The sequence below is a fragment of the Zingiber officinale genome, chromosome 1A (genome assembly GCF_018446385.1).
Source record: "Zingiber officinale cultivar Zhangliang chromosome 1A, Zo_v1.1, whole genome shotgun sequence".
NCBI lineage: Eukaryota > Viridiplantae > Streptophyta > Magnoliopsida > Zingiberales > Zingiberaceae > Zingiber > Zingiber officinale.
In genome coordinates, this window is record NC_055987.1 from 174,436,377 (window position 1) to 174,456,591 (window position 20,215).

Sequence of the window (20,215 nt, forward strand, 5' to 3'; positions counted from 1 at the left end):
AACTAATACCTAATTACACTACGACCTTCTAATGGTTTGTTCCTTTCCATTTTAGTCGTGAGCTACTGTTTATAATTTATAAGGTACTGATAACATCATCTTCTGCATGTGACACCACATACAATGTTATCTACAATATAAATTATAAGAACAACTACAAACAAATGTAGACAATTTGACCAAATGTGATTCTTTATTCATAATGAATGTTTACAAAGCTTAGGCTTTCAGTATACACTCCAACAGCCACATCATCAAAGTGTGCCACCTCATGGAGGTTACAAATCTATTCTCTTTAATAGCCACATTTAATGAGAATGGGGGTTACCTTTTCGGTTTTGAATGAGAATGAATTTTTCATTTACTCACATTCACATCATCTTCTTCCTCAAGCTCTCTTTTTGCTCCTTCTCTTCTCTTGGTCGTGGGTTTCAAGCAAGGGAGAAGAAAGGAGAGTGAGTCTAATCCAAGAAGAAAGGTTAGTAAAAGTCACATAGAGATTTTTTAGAGGAGTGTGTTCTCTTCTTTTCCTTTCTTCTACTTCCAATCCCATCCGAGAGCATCAAGAAGTGCTAGCACACTTGTGGTGTTCTCTTCTCCATCCTTGTGTGTTAGAGAACACATCTTGTTCGTGTGGATACTTCTAGAGGATTGTCTATGTTGACAATCTTGAGATCCGGCACTTCCTTGGACGAGCGGGATTTGAAAAGGGCATGCATCAAGGGTAATTTTCTAAACATATAGATCTAAGAGTAGATCTAGTTAGTAAACTCGTACATGTAAAATTTTGTTTTATACTCTTCGTACGGATCCGTTGGCTAGAAAGTTTCGGGGTTTCCGCGACGCGAAAAAGCGGTTTTCGCGGCCCGAAAAACCCAACACTTTCAACGGAGAAGATTATGATTATTGGAGCAGCAGATTTGAAGTTTGGTTGAAAGCATTCGACTTATGGAATATAGTCGATAAAGGGTTTATTGAGCCTGAAGATGAAGGCGCCTTGAGTGATGCTGAAAAGAGAGTTTTGGTGGATAATCGGAAGAAGGACACTCATGCTCTCAATCAGATCAATCTCGCAATAGACAAAGGGGTGTATGAGAAAATCCGCAAAACAACAACATCAAAGCAAGCTTGGGAAATTCTACAAAAAGCTTATAAAGGTAATGAACAAGTGAAGAATATTCAACTTCAAATTTTGAGATCAGAATTTGAAATATTGGAGATGAAAGACAATGATAGTGTTGTCGAGTATTTTACAAAAGTTGGGTCTATAATGAATCAAATGGCTTTGAATGGTGAAGTTTTGGATGATCTCAGAATTGTACAAAAGGTACTTCGTTCTCTTCCTGAAAAATATTTTAGTCTTGTTACTGTTATTGAGCATACAAGAGATTTGAAGAGCATGACTTTGGAGGATCTACAAGGCATTCTGAAAGCCCACGAAGTGAAGATTAGTCTATTATTTCCCCAATCACAACAATCTGATCAAACTCTTAAATCCCAAGTTTCAATTAGAGGTCGTGGTTCATCCAATCATGGTAGGGGCAAAAATTTCAGAGGGCGTGGTGATTCAAGCTCTCGCGGAAGAGGAAGAAATATTCAATAATACCATCAAAATAATAGCAATGAAAACCAAAGTTTTAAGTTTCAAAGAGGAAGAGGAGATGGTGGATATCAAAGAGGTCGAGGATGTGGTTATATTGAATGTAGCTATTGTCAAAAATCAGGGCATAAAGCTATAGATTGCTGGCACAAACAAACAGATGATTAGAAAAATGGTTACATCAAGTGTAGACACTGCCACAAGCTTGGACATAAAGCTATAGATTGTTGGTTTAAGCAAGAAGATGACAAGCAAACTGAAAGTGGCCTTATCCATCAAAGTAAGAATGAAGAAACATTGTTGCTTGCTTCTAATGACAACAAAGTTGATGAAATGTGGTACCTAGATAGTGGGGCTAGCAAACACATGACAGGTAATAAAAAACTATTTTCCAATCTATCTAAAATTGACCATGGTGAAGTGATGATTGGTGATACTAGTACTCATAAAATTGAACCAATTGGTGAGATTTGCTTTAAAACTAAGTTTGGAAATATTGAAAAAATATCTGAAGTTTATTTTGTTCCTGGTTTAAAAAGTAACTTGCTCAGTGCTAGTCATCCTATGAAGAAAGGATATGATTTGCATATGAGTTATAATGCTTGCAGTATATCAAAAGCCAATCAAGTTATTGCAAAGTTGAAACTTGAAACTACAAAGTGTGACCTCTAACAACTTATTTCCTCTCAAACTTGAAACTACAAATTTATCTTGTTTTGCTGCTGTTGATAAAAATGTTTCACAGTTGTGACATGATAGGTTTGGACACTTGAATTATGGAAGTTTAAAGTTGTTATCAACAAAAGAGATGGTTAGAGAGCTACCAAAGATTAATCAAGTTGAAGAAGTTTGTGAAACATGTCAACTTGGAAAGCAACACAGAGATCCATTCCCACAACAAGCAACTTGGAGAGAAAAAAGACCATTGGAGCTTGTTCATTCTGACCTTTGTGGAAATATGCCAATAGAATCACTTGGTGGGAGTAAGTTTTTTATTACATTCATTGATGACTTCACAAGGAAGGTATGGATTAAATTTCTCAAAGAAAAGTCACAAGCATTTCAAGCTTTTAATGATTTTAAAGTTGAAGTTGAGAATTATACTGGGCTTCGTATCAAAACTTTAAGAACTGATCGTGGTGGCGAATACATTTCAAATGAAGCTGAGAAATTATCTAGAGAACATGGTATAAGACATGAGTTGACAGCTCGTTTTACACCACAACAAAATGGTGTAAGTGAAAGAAAAAATAGAACTATTGTTGAAAGTATGAGATGCATGATCAAAAGAAAAAATTTACCAAATGAATTTTGGGCAGAAGTTGTTTCTTGTGCAGGTTATCTTATTAATCGTTCTCCAACAAAAATCTTAAAAGATTGTACACCACATGAGGCATGGTATGGAAGAAAGTCTTATATTCGACATTTAAAGGTGTTTGGGAGAGTTGCTTATTCACTCATTCCACAATCAAACAGAAATAAGTTTGATGATAAATCTGAAAAGTGCATCTTTATTGAATACAGCGAAAGAAGCAAAGCCTACAAGCTATATAATCCAAAGATCAAAAAGATTGTGATAAGTCGTGATGTTCTTTTTGATGAAGATGCAAGTTTTGATGATCCAAAAGGCAAAGCAAATGAGATCTACATTCCTTCACATAGTGAACAAGAATCAGAAGAAGACAATTCTTCTCATTCACTAAGAAATTCACCAATTTCTTCAACAAGTCCTCCAAGGAAAATGCGAAGTGTGCAGGAACTCCTAGATTCAACTGAGCCTATTGAATATGATGATTATGTACTCTTTGCTTTCTTTGCAAGAGAAGAACCAATTTCCTTTGATGACGCAAATAAGGAAGAAGTATGGAAAAAAGCCATGAAAGAGGAGATAACTGCCATTGAAAAAAATGAAACTTAGGAGCTTACTACTCTTCCTCGACATAAAAAACCCATTGGTGTTAAATGGGTATACATGTAAAATACCGAAAATAGGCAAATATTAATAAGGAAATTTTCCGGAATTTTTAAAAAAATTTCAGGAATTTTTCGGAGCTCATATGGATGAGTTTGCGGATATAAAAACGGGGTCCGGGAAAGCCTGTTTAGGCTACCCTGTTTTAACGAGGAAAAATTTATTTATTTATTTATTTTTCCTTTATTTTTCATTTTTCCCTTGTTTTTTTTTCTCCCGCGCGCTCCCCTCTTTCTCCCCTTGCCGAACCCGACGCCGTGCCCTAACCTCCTCGCGGTCGTTCCTTCTTCATCCTCACCCTCTGCCCCTCACGGCGACAACATCCTCTGCCCTAGCCGACGCCACCACCGGTCGATTCCCTTCCTCGGCTTCCCTCCCTCTCGGCGTCGAACACCTCTTCAATTGCTCTTTCCCGAGCCGCACAAGGCGCCGCCACCGCCTGAGGCGAACGGAGCAGCGCCGATCCACCGTAAGCGCCTGTGCCCTAGCACCGACCGCGACTTCTTCGGCCTGAGCGCCACTCGGAAGTCTCCTTCCAGAACAACGCCGGTGTGGCGTTGTCTTCCCTGTGCCCTAGCACTGAAGCCGACCACCATACGGTGATGTACCCTTGCATCATGGTTGATCCTTATTCTTGTTACTCTTTGATCTCCGATGATCTTGAAGGTAAGGTTTGGTTTCAGGAATTAGGTTGTTGTTTGAATTTGGAATGCTTGGTTGAATTTTTGATCTTCTCATCTTGATCCGATCCAGGGAGGTGAGGTTCTGTGATTGTGAAGGTGTTCTTGGGTTCCAGCAGTGATGATTCTCGATTGTGGATCAAAGAATAAGGATTGTGAGGTGAAATTGAGTGCTGTGGATCAATAAGTGCGGCTGTGAGGTTTTGTTCTATTCTCTTCTGTGATGTTCTTGATCTAGCTTACTTTGTTCAGGCAGCACTCCTTCCAGTAGTTCCTCTTTGGCTGCGGATTAAGAACAGAGATCTGGGATTGAGGTAAGGAGTAGAGTAATTGTTTCATGTATTAAATTAGGGATAAATTGAATTACCAGCTTGTTAGATTGATTAGGGTTTTACCCTAAATTAGTTTAGAGGATTTTATTTAGCTGTTCATTGAGTTGTAGCTAAATAAAAATGTATATATATATTGGTGACACAGGACTTTGATTCGAGACGGGCGTCTCGACATCGGATTGGTTCGATTCGATCTATATCGGAGGCGGGTACCTCTTGACTTATCTTTTATGATATTGTCAATTGGATATGCATAGTATTTTATAGCTATAAGCAATAATCATGATTGTCTTTGGTATGTCAGTTTGATATCCATAGCATGTTCTGTTTTGTCGCTTGTTAGGTATCCATGTTTATACCTCGTGATTATTGCCATGAGTACCTTAGTTCCTAGAGTAAGTGACATACCATGCTTTACTGAGGTTAGGACTAGGTTCTGGATTTTATTTCTGGCATGTGTATCTAGATTATCTGATATCTAGGTTTTTATACCATACTTGGCTTGTATACCTACATTTTGTATATCATATCTGATTGGTGTACCTCGACCATTTTTCTTTGATCTGTGCATATTGTTGGTACATATGTTATGGAGGGGGATATGTTCAGGATATAGGTTGTTATACTATAGAGGACCTGTATACCCTAAACCTGTGGATTTGACTTACTGATACTGTAGTACCCATATTATATATATATGGATTTTTCTATGCTGATCAGGATATTGTCATGCTTAGTGTCATGCATCATGATTGCATGCTGTGCGATAGTCGACTCTATTATTGTTGAGCACATCGCCAGTTACATGGATCTGCACACACCACCACTCATAGGTTAGTGGTCGATTCAGGCAGAGTGTGTTGCAGCAGGGACTTTGTTTGGCTCCGTTGGTCCGCTCATGGGTAGTGTGATACAACGTGTTAGCCGGCAAGGATTCCTCCCCGTCATCGTGTACCGGGAGTTGAGAGCATTGCGCTCCCCCATTTATGATTTGGGGTAGGAGGATAGGTGTACTCCGACAGCATCCCATCCACTCGGTCACTCATCAGGAGCAGTGACGACAGAGTGCATGGTTGTCACAGCCCTACCCACTAGGTCTCGCCATTTGTGTGTGAGATGACTGACTGGCGTCAGGGGTGACCAGGACGCATCATTGGCATCATATGCATTGATGCATTTATTTCTTGTGATTGTGTTTGCTGCATTTGGTTGGATGCATATGTTTGACATGCATACAGGATTTAGGGCACTTTCGGTTTGACGACCCTTTTGTCTGGATAGGAGTTCCTGGTGAGTACAGTTTCCTCAGTTACCTTTCAGTTTTGCATCTTTCCTATATATATGATTAGGAAGCTGTATTCCATGTTTATTGCTGTTAGATATATCTTACTAGGCATGTCTATTGGTATTCGCCGAGTTGTTGAACTCACCCCCGTGGACACTATATTTTCAGGTACCAGGTTATATATGGTGTCGCTTGGAGCATCCTGTTTGCTGGTCCCCGCGTCACATCAGAAGACATGTCGCTGTCTTTTTGTTGTTTTATCATGGTATATGATATGTGAGTTTTTGGTTCTGTGTTTCGGTTTTGTTTCTGGAAATGTTGCTTTGTTTATTGTGTAAGCCTAGCCGGCTAGCAGTTTTCGTTTTGGGTTGTATGTGTTGTCTTTTTCCGCTGTGTTTTTGGTTTTAGTACAGCTATGTAGGCTGTTAAATATATATATAACTGCGTGGTTGTTTATTTTGTTCCAGCCGAGTGGGCTGATGATATAAACTGCGTGGTTGTGTGTATATTCCAGCCGCTTGTGGCTGATGTATATTTTGTATGTAGAATTGCTTCAGATTGTCACCCGTACAGGGGAGGTGCTGCCGAAATTTCTTCGGACAGGGACTCCCTCGGGGATCTATTCTTTGGTTATTTATATCGTTGGTGATCAGATCTAGGATCTATTCTTTGGCGATTTATATTGTTGGTGATTAGATTTTGGACTTATTGTTAGGGATCTTATGGTTAGGAATATCTGTGATACAGACATTATGTGTCTTGGTTTACCATTAGGGTTTGTGGTGCCCTAGATGTTATCATGATGATTCTGGTATTTTGAGGATGTTTGGATCGGTTTCCATTGTCTTTGTTGACGATGTTGTGATCTATTTCGGATCCGCGGTGAGTCACGTACACCACCTTTGCTTAGATCTAGACATTTTTCGACGAGAACATCTATATGTGATGATCAGTAGTGCTTATTTGGATTATCTTATGTGATGATGATTGGGACACGCGGTCACCAGTAGGAGTATACCGTGGTTCCACAGGGGATCGAGGTTGTTACCGTTGGGAGTAGACGGAGTCGATATAAGAGGCTCGCAACTTCCTTTGTTTGACTCGATATTTCCGGAGATACGTTGAGGATTTCTCACGGATTGCTATGTTGTTTACACGTCGGACTGGGAAAGGCGTGAAGTTCACTTGGACTGAGGATTGCGAGACCAGCTTCCAGGAGCTGAAGCGGAGACTAGTGTCAGCTTCGATTTTTTGTTTTACCTTCTGGAGAGGACGGATTCGTGCTCTATACCGACGCATCTCTACAGGGTTGAGCGTTGTTTTGATGCAGCACGGCAGGGTAGTCTCCTACTTCTCGGTAGTTGAGGGAGTATGAGGAGAACTACCCAGTGCATGACTTGTGACTGAACGCCAGTATGTTTGACTTGAAGATTTGGCAGCATTATCGGTGCGGTGTTACAATTGAGATTCTCACTGACCATAAGAATCTCAAATGTCTGTTCACTCAGCAGGAACTTAATCTTCGACAGAGGAGATGGATGGAGTTCCTGAAGGATTATGGTTGTACCATTAGCTATCACCCGAGGAGAGCTGATGTTGTTGCCGTTGCACTTAGCAGGAAGTCCGGAGGGACTCTAGCTTGCCACCGAGTTGTGGTCACAGACTTGATTCAAGGTTTCTCCGGGTTAGGCCTTGAGGAGTAAGAATGGACAGAGAAAGGTATTCTTGTTACCATGGTTGTTCAGTCGTCGATCAGAACGAGGATCCGAGAGGTATAGGCTGGTGATCAGCACTTGCAGTTCATTAGTAGCCAGACAGCTTCCGGGCAGTAGACCGAGTTCACACGAGACGAGGAGGGTGTTGTATACTTCCGAGGCAGATTATGCGTACCTCAGTCTCATCCGGTCTTACAGGAGTTACTTCAGGAGGCTAATCGCTCTCGATTTGCGATCCATCCAGGCGGGACCCGTATGTATCAAGATTTGTGACGTTCCTGTTGGTGGAACGGTATGAAGGAAGACATCGCGGAATTTATAGCTAGATGTCTTGTTTGTTAGCAGGTGAAGGTTGAGCACTAAATACCTGCCGGATTGTTTCAGCGGATTCTTGTTTCTGAGTGGGAATGGAACATATTACCATGGATTTTGTGGTGAGTTTGCCGAGGAGACGATGAGGCTATGACATGATTTGGGGTAATCGTTGATTGATTAACCAAGTCGGCGCACTTCTTGGCGATTCAGAAGTCGGATTCCCTGGATCGATTGGCAGATCTGTATTACCGGAAGATCATCATATTATATGGTGTCCCTTTGACTATCATTTCGGATAGAGACCCTCGGTTTACGTCTCGATTCTAGCAGAGTCTGCAGCAGGCCTTGGGCATTCAGTTCTGTTTTAGTACAGCTTTCCATCCGCAGACAGATGGACAGTCAGAGCGGACTATACAGACTCTAGAGGATTTGCTGAGGTCACGTGTATTAGATTTTTGAGGAAGTTGGGAGGACCATTTGCCATTGGTAGAATTCGCCTACAACAACGGTTTGCATTTGGCTATCCAGATGGCACCGTTTGAAGCGTTGTATGGTAGGCCTTGTCGGAAACCCAACCTCTGGGATGAGGTTGGGGAGGCCCAATTGTTGGGACCTTATAGAGCTCGGCATGAAGCAGACTTGGTCTGTACTATCAGACGGAGGATGTGAGAGGCGCAGGACCGCCAGAAGAGTTGTGCAGATCGGAGACGCAGACTCTTAGAGTTCTCTGCAAGTGACCATATTTTACTGCGAGTTTCACCCACGAAAGGGGTGAAGAGCTTCGGCCTTATCGGTGAGCTGGCTCCGCGATACATTGGACCTTTCCAGATCTCGGGAAGGATTAGAGCAGTAGCTTACGGGTTGGCACTATCGCCGTCCTTGGCAGGCGTGCATGACGTATTCTTTGTGTCTATGTTAAGGGGGTATATACCCGACCCGACACATGCGCTGACTGATATCTCAGTTCCAGTTCATCCTGACGTCACTTATGAGGGATTCCGGTACAGATTCTAGACCGGAAAGAGCGTCAGTTACGGAACAAGACTATCCGGCTGGTTAAAGTCGGATGGCAGCATCATTCAGACGAGGAGGCTACTTGGGAGCTCGAGGATAGGATCCGAGCTCGATATCCCCATCTTTTCACTTGAGGTACGTGATTTATTTACCGTTCAGCATTTATACTCTATATCTGTTGTTAGTACTTGCTGATGGTAGATAACGAAATTTGGGGACCAAATTTTTATAAGTGGGGGAGAATGTAAAATATCGAAAATAGGCAAATATTAATAAGGGAATTTTCCGGAATTTTTGGAAATTTTTCAGGAATTTTTCGGAGCTCATATGGATGAGTTTGCGGGGATAAAAACGGGGTCCGGGAAAGCCTGTTTAGGCTACCCTGTTTTAACGAGGAAAAATTTATTTATTTTTCCTTTATTTTTCATTTTTCCCTTGTTTTTTTTTTCTCCCGCGTGCTCCCCTCTTTCTCCCCTTGCCGAACCCGACGCCGTGCCCTAACCTCCTCGCGGTCGTTCCTTCTTCTTCCTCACCCTCTGCCCCTCACGGCGACAGCATCCTCTGCCCTAGCCGACGCCACCACCGGTCGATTCCCTTCCTCGGCTTCCCTCCCTCTCGGCGTCGAACACCTCTTCAATTGCTCTTTCCCGAGCCGCACAAGGCGCCGCCACCGCCTGAAGCGAACGGAGCAGCGCCGATCCACTGTCGGCGCGCCTGTGCCCTAGCACCGACCGCGACTTCTTCGGCCTGAGCGCCACTCGGAAGTCTCCTTCCAGAACAACGCCGGTGTGGCGTTGTCTTCCCTGTGCCCTAGCACTGAAGCCGACCATCATACGGTGCTGTGCCCTTGCATCATGGTTGATCCTTATTCTTGTTACTCTTTGATCTTCGACGATCTTGAAGGTAAGGTTTGGTTTCAGGAATTAGGTTGTTGTTTGAATTTGGAATGCTTGGTTGAATTTGTGATCTTCTCATCTTGATCCGATCCAAGGAGGTGAGGTTCTGTGATTGTGAAGGTGTTCTTGGGTTCCAGCAGTGATGATTCTCGATTGTGGATCAAAGAATAAGGATTGTGAGGTGAAATTGAGTGCTGTGGATCAATAAATGCAGCTGTGAGGTTTTGTTCTATTCTCTTCTGTGATGTTCTTGATCTAGCTTACTTTGTTCAGGCAGCACTCCTTCCAGCAGTTCTCTTTGGCTGCGGATTAAGAACAGAGATCTGGGATTGAGGTAAGGAGTAGAGTAATTGTTTCATGTATTAAATTAGGGATAAATTGAATTACCAGCTTGTTAGATTGATTAGGGTTTTACCCTAAATTAGTTTAGAGGATTTTATTTAGCTATTCATTGAGTTGTAGCTAAATAAAAATGTATATATATATTGGTGACACGGGACTTTGATTCGAGACGGGCGTCTCGACATCGGATTGGTTCGATTCGATCTATATCGGAGGCGGGTACCTCTTGACTTATCTTTTATGATATTATCAATTGGATATGCATAGTATTTTATAGCTATAAGCAATAATCATGATTGTCTTTGGTATGTCAGTTTGATATCCATAGCATGTTCTGTTTTGTCGCTTGTTAGGTATCCATGTTTATACCTCGTGATTATTGCCATGAGTACCTTAGTTCCTAGAGTAAGTGACATACCAAGCTTTACTGAGGTTAGGACTAGGTTCTGAATTTTATTTCTGGCATGTGTATCTAGATTATCTGATATCTAGGTTTTTATACCATACTTGGCTTGTATACTTACATTTTGTATATCATATCTGATTGGTGTACCTCGACCATTTTTCTTTGATCTGTGCATATTGTTGGTACATATGTTATGGAGGGGGATATGTTCAGGATCTAGGTTGTTATACCATAGAGGACCTATATACCCTAGACCCGTGGATTTGACTTACTGATACTGTGGTACCCATATTATATATATATGGATTTTTCTATGCTGATCAGGATATTGTCATGCTTAGTGTCATGCATCATGATTACATGCTGTGCGATAGTCGACTCTATTATTGTTGAGCACATCGCCAGTTACATGGATTTGCACACACCACCACTCATGGGTTAGTGGTCGATTCAGGCAGAGTGTGTTGCAGCAGGGACTTTGTTTGGCTCCGTTGGTCCGCTCATGGGTAGTGTGATACAACGTGTTAGCCGGCAAGGATTCCTCCCCGTCATCGTGTACCGGGAGTTGAGAGCATTGCGCTCCCCCATTTATGATTTGGGGTAGGAGGATAGGTGTACTCCGACAGCATCTCGTCCACTCGGTCACTCATCAGGAGCAGTGACGACAGAGTGCACGGTTGTCACAGCCCTACCCACTAGGTCTCGCCATTTGTGTGTGAGATGACTGACTGGCGTCAGGGGTGACCAGGACGCATCATTGGCATCATATGCATTGATGCATTTATTTCTTGTGATTGTGTTTGCTGCATTTATTTGCTGCATTTGGTTGGATGCATATGTTTGACATGCATACAGGATTTAGGGCACTTTCGGTTTGACGACCCTTTTGTCTGGATAGGAGTTCCTGGTGAGTACAGCTTCCTCAGTTACCTTTCAGTTTTGCATCTTTCCTATATATATGATTAGGAAGCTGTATTCCATGTTTATTGCTGTTAGATATATCTTACTAGGCATGTCTATTGGTATTCGCTGAGTTGTTGAACTCACCCCCGTGGACACTATATTTTCAGGTACCAGGTTATATATGGTGTCGCTTGGAGCATCCTGTTTGCTGGTCCCCGCGTCACATCAGAAGACATGTCGCTGTCTTTTTATTGTTTTATCATGGTATATGATATGTGAGTTTTTGGTTCTGTGTTTCGGTTTTGTTTCTGGAAATGTTGCTTTGTTTATTGTGTAAGCCTAGCCGGCTAGCAGTTTTCGTTTTGGGTTGTATGTGTTATCTTTTTCCGCTGTGTTTTTGGTTTTAGTACAGTTATGTAGGTTGTTAAATATATATATAACTGCGTGGTTGTTTATTTTGTTCCAGCCGAGTGGTCTGATGATATAAACTGCGTGGTTGTGTGTATATTCCAGCCGCTTGTGGCTGATGTATATTTTGTATGTAGAATTGCTTCAGATTGTCACCCGTACAGGGGAGGTGCTGCCGAAATTTTTTCGGACAGGGACTCCCTCGGGGCGTGACAATACAAGATAAAAATGAATGCAGATTGCTCCGTTAACAAGCATAAAGCAAGGCTTGTAGCAAAAGGATACAAGCAAAAAGAAGGAGAAGATGTTGCAGAGGTATTTGCTCCTGTGTCAAGACTTGATACTGTTCGATTAATGATCTCACTTGCAGCTCAAAATAATTGAAAAAATTTTCAAATGGATGTCAAGTCGACATTCCTAAATGGTGTTCTTCAAGAAGAAGTCTATCTTGAACAACCTCCTGGTTTTATTAAAAAGGGAGAAGAAGGTAAAGTCTACAAGTTGAAAAAGGCTTTATATGGGCTAAAGCAATCTCCAAGGGCTTGGTATAGTTGCATTAATTATTACTTTGAGAAGAATGGTTTTCTAAAATGCCCATTAGAGCATACTCTCTACACCAAATCCAATTCATCTAGAGGTTTTATATTTGTAAGTCTTTATGTTGATGATCTTATTTTTACTGGTAATGATTTGAAGATGCTAGATAATTTCAAACTCTCAATGAAGAATGAATTTGAGATGACTGATTTGGGAGAGTTACACCATTTTCTTGGAATTGAAGTTCTAAGATCCAAGCATGGAATTTTCATCACTCAAGAGAGTTATGCAAAAGAAATTTTGAAAAAAATTCATAATGGAGAATGCAAATCCTATTTCAACTCCTTGTGTTGTAGGATTAAAGTTGAGCAAGCATGGTGAAAGAAAATTCGTTAATCCAACTATGTTTCAAAATTTGGTTGGAAACTTAATGTATTTGACTGCTACAAGGCCGGATATTACATATGTTGTAAGTTTTGTGAGTTGATTTATGGAGAAACCATTCTCTAATCACTAGGAGACGGCAAAAAGAATCCTTAGATATGTGAAAGCAACTCTTGATTATGGCATCTTCTATCAAGCAAGTGTACCAGTTAATCTTATTAGTTATACTGACAGTGACTTAGCAAAAAGTATTGATGATAGCAAAAGCACATCAAGTTATGTTTTTGATCTTGGAATTTGAGCTATAGCATGGTGTTCAAAGAAACAATCTACTATTGCACTTTCTACTACAGAAGCATAATACATTGCTGCTTCTTTTGCAGAATGTCATTTACTTTGGTTGCATGGAATTTTGGGAAATCTCAAGCATGATAAAGAAGGTCCAACAACCTTGTTTTGTGATAATAGCCCAGCAATTTCAATTTCGAAAGATCCAGTTCTTCATGGATACAAAGCATATTCGAATTCGATATCATTTCTTAAGGGAGCTTGTGAACGAAAATATTATTCATGTTGAATATTGCAGGACCAATGAACAAAAGGCATTGTTTCAAAAATTGCATGCTTTGAAGACTAAACCAAATTGTATTGTTGGAACTCAAAACCAAATTGATTTGGTCTTCATCAAGTCAAGTTGGATTGAATTATCTAGTGCCTAATTAAGTTAGCATAATGAGTTAAATTGTCAAGTACATGCATTTGATATAATAATGTATTTAATGTAGGAAGAACCAAATTGTTTATGGACTTCCTTTGTCATGGCTATATAAGGCAAATTATATCATGAAAAATATATAGAGAGAAAAAAAGTTACATTTCTTTCTTAGCTATATTTCTCCTCTAAATTGTTACTTCTCCCCCATCAAAAAATGAGTTGAACACAAGCAATTCTTCGAGGAAGAAATTTGAATTTGGGGTAATGATCTTAGGACTTCGATTTCGTCACAATAATCATTGACATTCTACATTCTATTTACTACCATATCTCAATGTTTGTTCACATGCAAGTGGTCTATCTCGAGATACCAATATAGACTTTTGGAATTATATCGACGTGTCTACCTAATCTCGACGCCTACTTTCAAAACGACCTTACTAGAGTGATCACTTTCTTAGAGAGGCTCCTATCACGATGTCAAATGATCCCCAGTTGTCATCCCCTACTTCGTGACACTGAGTCGGGACAAACCCATCAGGGTCGGCCCTGGAGGAGGGTCACACTGGGCGATGGCCCTGGGTCCAGAATTTGGGAGGGCCCAATTTTTATTTTTTTTTAGTATTATGTATTATAAGTATGTAGTTGGGGCCTTGGGTAGTTGTGTCCAAATTCATATTTCAGAATCTTTTGATAATATTTTTTCCTTTTATCCTTTTAGGTTGCAATTTGCAAAGTGGTAAACAAATGAAAAATTAGGGATTTGGGGCTGCTATGAAACAATTGGAAGGTATAATCTTATTTTTTGAAAAGTATAGGAATAATGATTTTGTTACAAGTTTTACTATTACTAAAAGTCTTGCATCATATATGCATATAGAGCCAATATTTACAACAAAGCGTCATATTTTAGGAAAAAATAATTTAATGAAAGAGAGGACGATGAAGTTTCACTATCAGAGTCCTTTAAAATTGATTATTTTGTTGTTGTTGTGGACATGATGATTACTTCTTTAAAATGTAGATTTGAGCAAATAAAAACTTTTGAAAATATATTTGGTTTTTTATTTGATTCAAAAATATTAAGAACTTTGGACGATGATGAATTACAAAAATGTTGTGTCAATCTAAAATCTATTATAACTCATAACAACTCATCAGATGTTAAGTTAGATGATTTATTTATCGAATTTAAAAATATTACAAATGGCTTTACCAAATATAGTAATATTTACAATTGATATTCTTGAATTTGTTCAAAATATAAATTGTTATCCAAATGTTGCAATTACTTATAGAATCTTGTTGACTATGCTTGTTACGGTAGCATTGGCTGAAAGGAGTTTTTTAAAATTAAAATTATTTAAAATAGATATGAGATCGTCAATGTCGTAAGAAAAATTAAATAGATTGACAATTTTATGTATTGAAAAAGATATTTTGAAAAATCTTGAAACTGATAATATTATAGACGATTTTGCAAATAGAAATGCTAGAAGAAATTGTTGTAGATGAATTGTATATTATTAAAAATTTATTTTGGACCTCATTTTATTTTTTCGCCCCGGGCCTCCTGAGTCGAAAGACCGGGACTGAAACCCATTAAGCTATGTGATAGCCAATGGTGCCCTCATGAGGTTTTGGACTACTGTCATGACCAACCCCTCATGTCTTGATCTTCATGTATCAGAGATTTGGACTAACCTTTCGGTCCCCTCCCGCTTTCCCGTGAGATATGAAGGTGCATAGTTAGTGTCACAAACGTGTATGCACAATAAAATCGGATCATGAAACAAACACATCATGTGATAGGGAAAAAAAAGTAAATAGACTTCTAAAAGTATGTCAACAATTATATCGGACTATTCCCTTATTCTAAAATTTGGAGAACAATTCTATAGAGATGGGGTTATAATCAAAAGACGTGGAATTTATCATCTACATGTCAAAATTGAAAGAAGAGAGAAGAGGAAGTTTAGTTAATCAATGTCGGTGTCTTTGGATGAATTCGCCAAGCTTCGAAGGTGGATGGATCACTTCGATGATGGCTTGAAATCGTGGCTCTAGCATTGGCAGGGAAAACCGTCCTCCCTTGATTTTGTGACATCTTGGGCTTTTTATAACCCTTCCAACCATAAAGAACAGTTGGAAATACCTAAACTATCGGGAAGAATTTGTCGTGCCACGGCCATGTTCGGGAGGCATAGCTTGGTTGTGTTGCACCAACAGATGCAAATTGGGCTAGACACGACCGTGCCACAGGGCATGGCCAGATCATGTCCGGCTCTGGAGTGAAACACATGGTCGTGCCAGTGGACACGATTGAGGCATGTCAGAAGCAAAACGGAAAGGCACGGCCAAGGTCTGTTGGAAGTGGAGTGGAGAGTCACGATCGTGCCAGGAGTCACGATCGTGCTAGGAGGCATGACCAGGGCATGTTGCTTACGGTGGAGAAAAGTACGGTTGTGCTTGAGGGCACGACCTGATCTATAAGTTCTTGGTTGCAACTGAACGGGATACAGTCATGCTAGGGGGCACCTCCAGCTCGTGTCAACTACTTGCCCTTTTGTACTATGAGTTCAACTTCCTTTGACTTCTTCCCCTTGGAAGCCCCTGAACTTTCTTCTTCACCCATCTTGGACATTTATTTTTATATTGTCTCCTTTCGCTACAATCAAAGCATACAATATCGTATTTTTATAAATTGAAATTCATATACCTTTTTGTGCGGCTTCTTCCATGCTTAAAGGGGTGGTGCACTCTTCCCCTTCATGACTTAATGAGGTAGATGGCTCATCATTTTTACACTAGACATTGAAGTTTCTTGTTGTTCTTGTGTGAAAGGTCTCTCTTCTTCCTCACACTCAGATGAAGATATGGATCGCTCTTCAACCTACACTTCAGATGTTGAGCGCCTCTTAACTTTTGAATTTTCCTTTTCTTCAATCAATTAACCCTTTCCTACAGCTCTTTTTCTTGTGTTGGTGTTGGATTTTCATGAAGGTTCACCACCTTATCCCACAATTCTTTGTCATCCTTTTAGTCACCTACTTGACACAAAACTTTGTTAGGCAAAACATTAACCAATAATTTATTTACCTTTTGATTTGCCTTGTATCTTTCAATTTGCTCCTCTGAACATTTTCTTCCTTAATTTGAGGGGTTGTCTTCTTGTCTATCATAGATTGGCACCCTTCTTTCAATACAAACCAATCTTCAATGCTAAATTGTGTGAAGGTCTCTATGCAACTCTTCCACACTGAAACGTACTTCTTGTAATATGGTGGTGGAGTGTAGATATCTTCGCCAAGTGCGTATCTAAACTCCATGGAGACTCCAATTCCTCTAGCCTTGTGGTCGCTTGGTAGTTAGCCCTTGACTAGCGATCTCAATTTGATACTACTTGTTAGCATGGTTAGATGTGGCTAGAGGTCATGGATAGTCATTCATCAATTTGATTTTGTTTTCTCATTGACAATGAGCTAGTATACAATGAGTAAAAAAAAAAAAACAAATAAAAAGAGAAGAAATAGAAACCACATGAAAATTTACATGGTTCAAAAATCTGTTCCTACTCCACATCGTATGATTATTCATAAAGGGGATCATCCATCGAAAGCACTTCTAATCTTTCTTCTTCTCAGCTTTTGGATGAGAAAAAAATCTCTTGCAAGTTTCGATTCTTAGAAGAAATAATAAAATAAAAGGAAATATAGTGAATACGAGAATAAATCAATGAACAATTACAATAATGAAGCTCTTCTTTTTTAAAAATTTGCTTGTTATTTACTTTTTGGTTGTGGAACAGAATAGCATTCTTCTAGAACCACCTAAGAATGCTGTTTCAAAAGCCTTCACAAAACCAACTTTTAAGTCTTGGCACAAGTCTAGAAATTATTGATCAGTCGGTTGCTCCACTCTAACATGTCAAAATTCGAACATTTCTTGCAACTCTATCCTGTCAATGGCTCTTTCCTGATTTACCATCTTGACTAGGCTTCCATAAAAATTGAACAAAAATATCTTGTTCATCCTTTTTTCTGCCTGAGTCCACCATGTAATCAACTATTCCATCAATTGATTGCTATCAACATCAGTGGAGTCCATTGCTCAATCCTTGAATCTTTTCAAACCACAACTTCATGGTTTTGGATTCTCAATCGATTGGACTGTTTCATCAGTTAACTGTTGTAATTTTGAACTTGATCAAATCATAACTTTTTGATTAATCAATAAAATACTACTATCATTGTCACGCCCCCAGAAGAGTCTCTGTCCGAGAAAATTTCGACAGCATCTCCCCTGTATGACGGACAATCAATAATTTTCTACAAGCACTAAATACTCAGCCACAGGCGGCTGGAATCATAACAATAATAAAAAATCAATCACCACGCAGTTTATATATATATATTCAGCCTCTGGCTAACACAACCACGCAGTAATAATACTCTGACTCAAAAACCACCCTACTCAACTACACTCGTAAAGCTCAAAACTGACGAACTCACCTCTTCTGCCATCCAGGCAGGCATGTAGTAGAATAAAAACCAAATCCAAATCCATCGATACAATAAAATCTATACCATGTCCATAAGTAAATAAATCCAGAACATAACAAGTTCAAATAGTCTAGAACAGAAAAGGAAACCAAACGAAAAACCAATCACATCCTCGAGGTCTGCAGGGACCAGCAACTGGAACTCTCTCCTGACAGCATCAACCTGAAAATATCAACAATGGAGGCGGGGTGAGTCCAACACTCAGCAGGTACAATTGATATGCAAAGTAAAGAAATAACACCTAGCACTAATCATGCGTACAGTCTCCTGATAAAGATAAAGGTAACTACAAACCGAAGAAGACAGGAGAGAATCTGTACTAACCAGGACCCGGTAAAAGGACAAACAGTCCGAAAGGTATAGAAGACCTGTATGCATGTCAATCAAGGTATCCAAGCAATGTGCAGCATATAAGTGCAACAAACACAAACACAAACAGTAAATGCATCATGCATATGATGCCAATGTCATGGTCACCCCTGACGCCAGTCAGCCGACTCACAACAACAGTGGGACCGAGTGGGTAGGGCTGTGACAACCGTGCACTCTGCAACACTACTCCTGATGAGTGATCGAGTGGACGGGATGCTGTCGGAGTACATACGTACTCCTACCCCAAATCATAAATGGGGGAGCGCAATGCTCTCAACTCCCGGTACGCTGTGACGGGGAGGGATCTCTAACGTGCTACACGCTGCGTCACACTACCCATGAGCGGACCAACGGAGCACCGGAAGAGCCAAACTGACGTGCTACCACGCTGTGTCCCGCTACCCATGAGCGTCACAACGGAGCACCGAACAGTGATGAAACTGGCAAAGTGCTCGACAATAAAGGAGCAATCAATCACTCAGCATGCAATCATGCGAATGGTGCATGTCACTAAACATGGTAATATACTAAACCAATCTCTGGACATATCATAATGTGCACCAAAGCGAATGAATCATATCAAGGTATCTGATCATATAAGGTATCAAACCTAGGTCCTGACATGGTAAAATATGGTTATATCACTACCCATGAGCATGTGGAATCAGGTACATATCCATACAAGATGTAAACAAACAATCAATCAACGAGTAGCATGTATTGGGCAGTGATTAACCGAAACAAGTATGAAACACAATTAATGCAACATATTATCTTCATTACTAAGCATATCAAAGACAAATAGTCAAAAGTACCCGCCTCCAATAGGAATGTCCAAATCCGACATCGAGATGCTCGTCTCGCGTCAAAGTCCTATGGTATCAAACATAATATCTAGTTTAGCTCATTTCTATCATACAACCATTAGCCAAACTAAATTCTAATCCATCGTCCAACTAGGGTTAGCTTCATTAACCCTAATTACACCTTTAGATTTATTTCTAAACTTAAGTTAACAACTTTTGCTAACACTACTAGAAATCATCTACAACAAAGACCACAACCCCAAACCTTACCTCAAGTTCCACAGCTTATTCAAGAACAAGAAGATGCTGGAATGAGGGCTGCCGTTAAGGGCTGTTGGCTGCCGAAACTCCTCACTGTTCGGATCAAAAAGACCAAGAAATCAACTTCCAAACCACAACCAAATTTCCAAAATAACTTGAGCACTTTACCTCTTCCTTTACTGCCTGAAATGACCAAAAACCGGACAAAGCTGCCACTGGAAGCCCTAATGCCAGAAACTCAAGCCGATAACAAGGTGTTTTGCTGGCACTCACGGCTAGCCGACCGACGCTAGATCACAAGGGCAGCGGCGAGCGAAAGACACTGCAGGAGGGCAGTGTCAGTGATGGCTAGGGCAGAATGGGACGGCGGCGCTGCAAATCTAGGGCACAGCGTTGCCCTAGTCCGTAGGCGTCGACTGTGGCGCTGCTTTGCTGAGAACAGGCGGCGGCGGTGGTGCGGCTCGGGAGAAAAGATGAAGAGGAAGATGGCCGGCGTCAGTGGGCAGAGATCAGATTTCCGGCGAGCCCCTGTTGGCCGTGATCCAGAGAGGAAGACCGGCAATGGTTCGGCAAACCTGTGGCCGACGCTCAAAGCTCCTGTGGCCAAGGAAATCGGCGTCGGAAGGCAAAGAAGAAGAAAGAAACAAAGAGGAGTGCTCGGCTTCTCCCTTGATCACATCTTAAACGCTCGGAGGAAGATGGAACCGTCG

At 40.6% G+C, this 20,215-nt stretch overlaps 1 long non-coding RNA gene across 1 annotated transcript; it reads right to left on the bottom strand.

The window, feature by feature from the left end:
- Positions 1-19,372: 19,372 nt before the first annotated feature.
- LOC122012548 lies at positions 19,373-19,959 on the bottom strand. Its single transcript, XR_006120265.1, has 2 exons — positions 19,674-19,959; positions 19,373-19,598 (listed from the first exon to the last, which is right to left on the bottom strand). It is a non-coding gene; the product is annotated as an uncharacterized LOC122012548 (long non-coding RNA).
- Between the last annotated feature and the right edge of the window lie 256 nt (positions 19,960-20,215).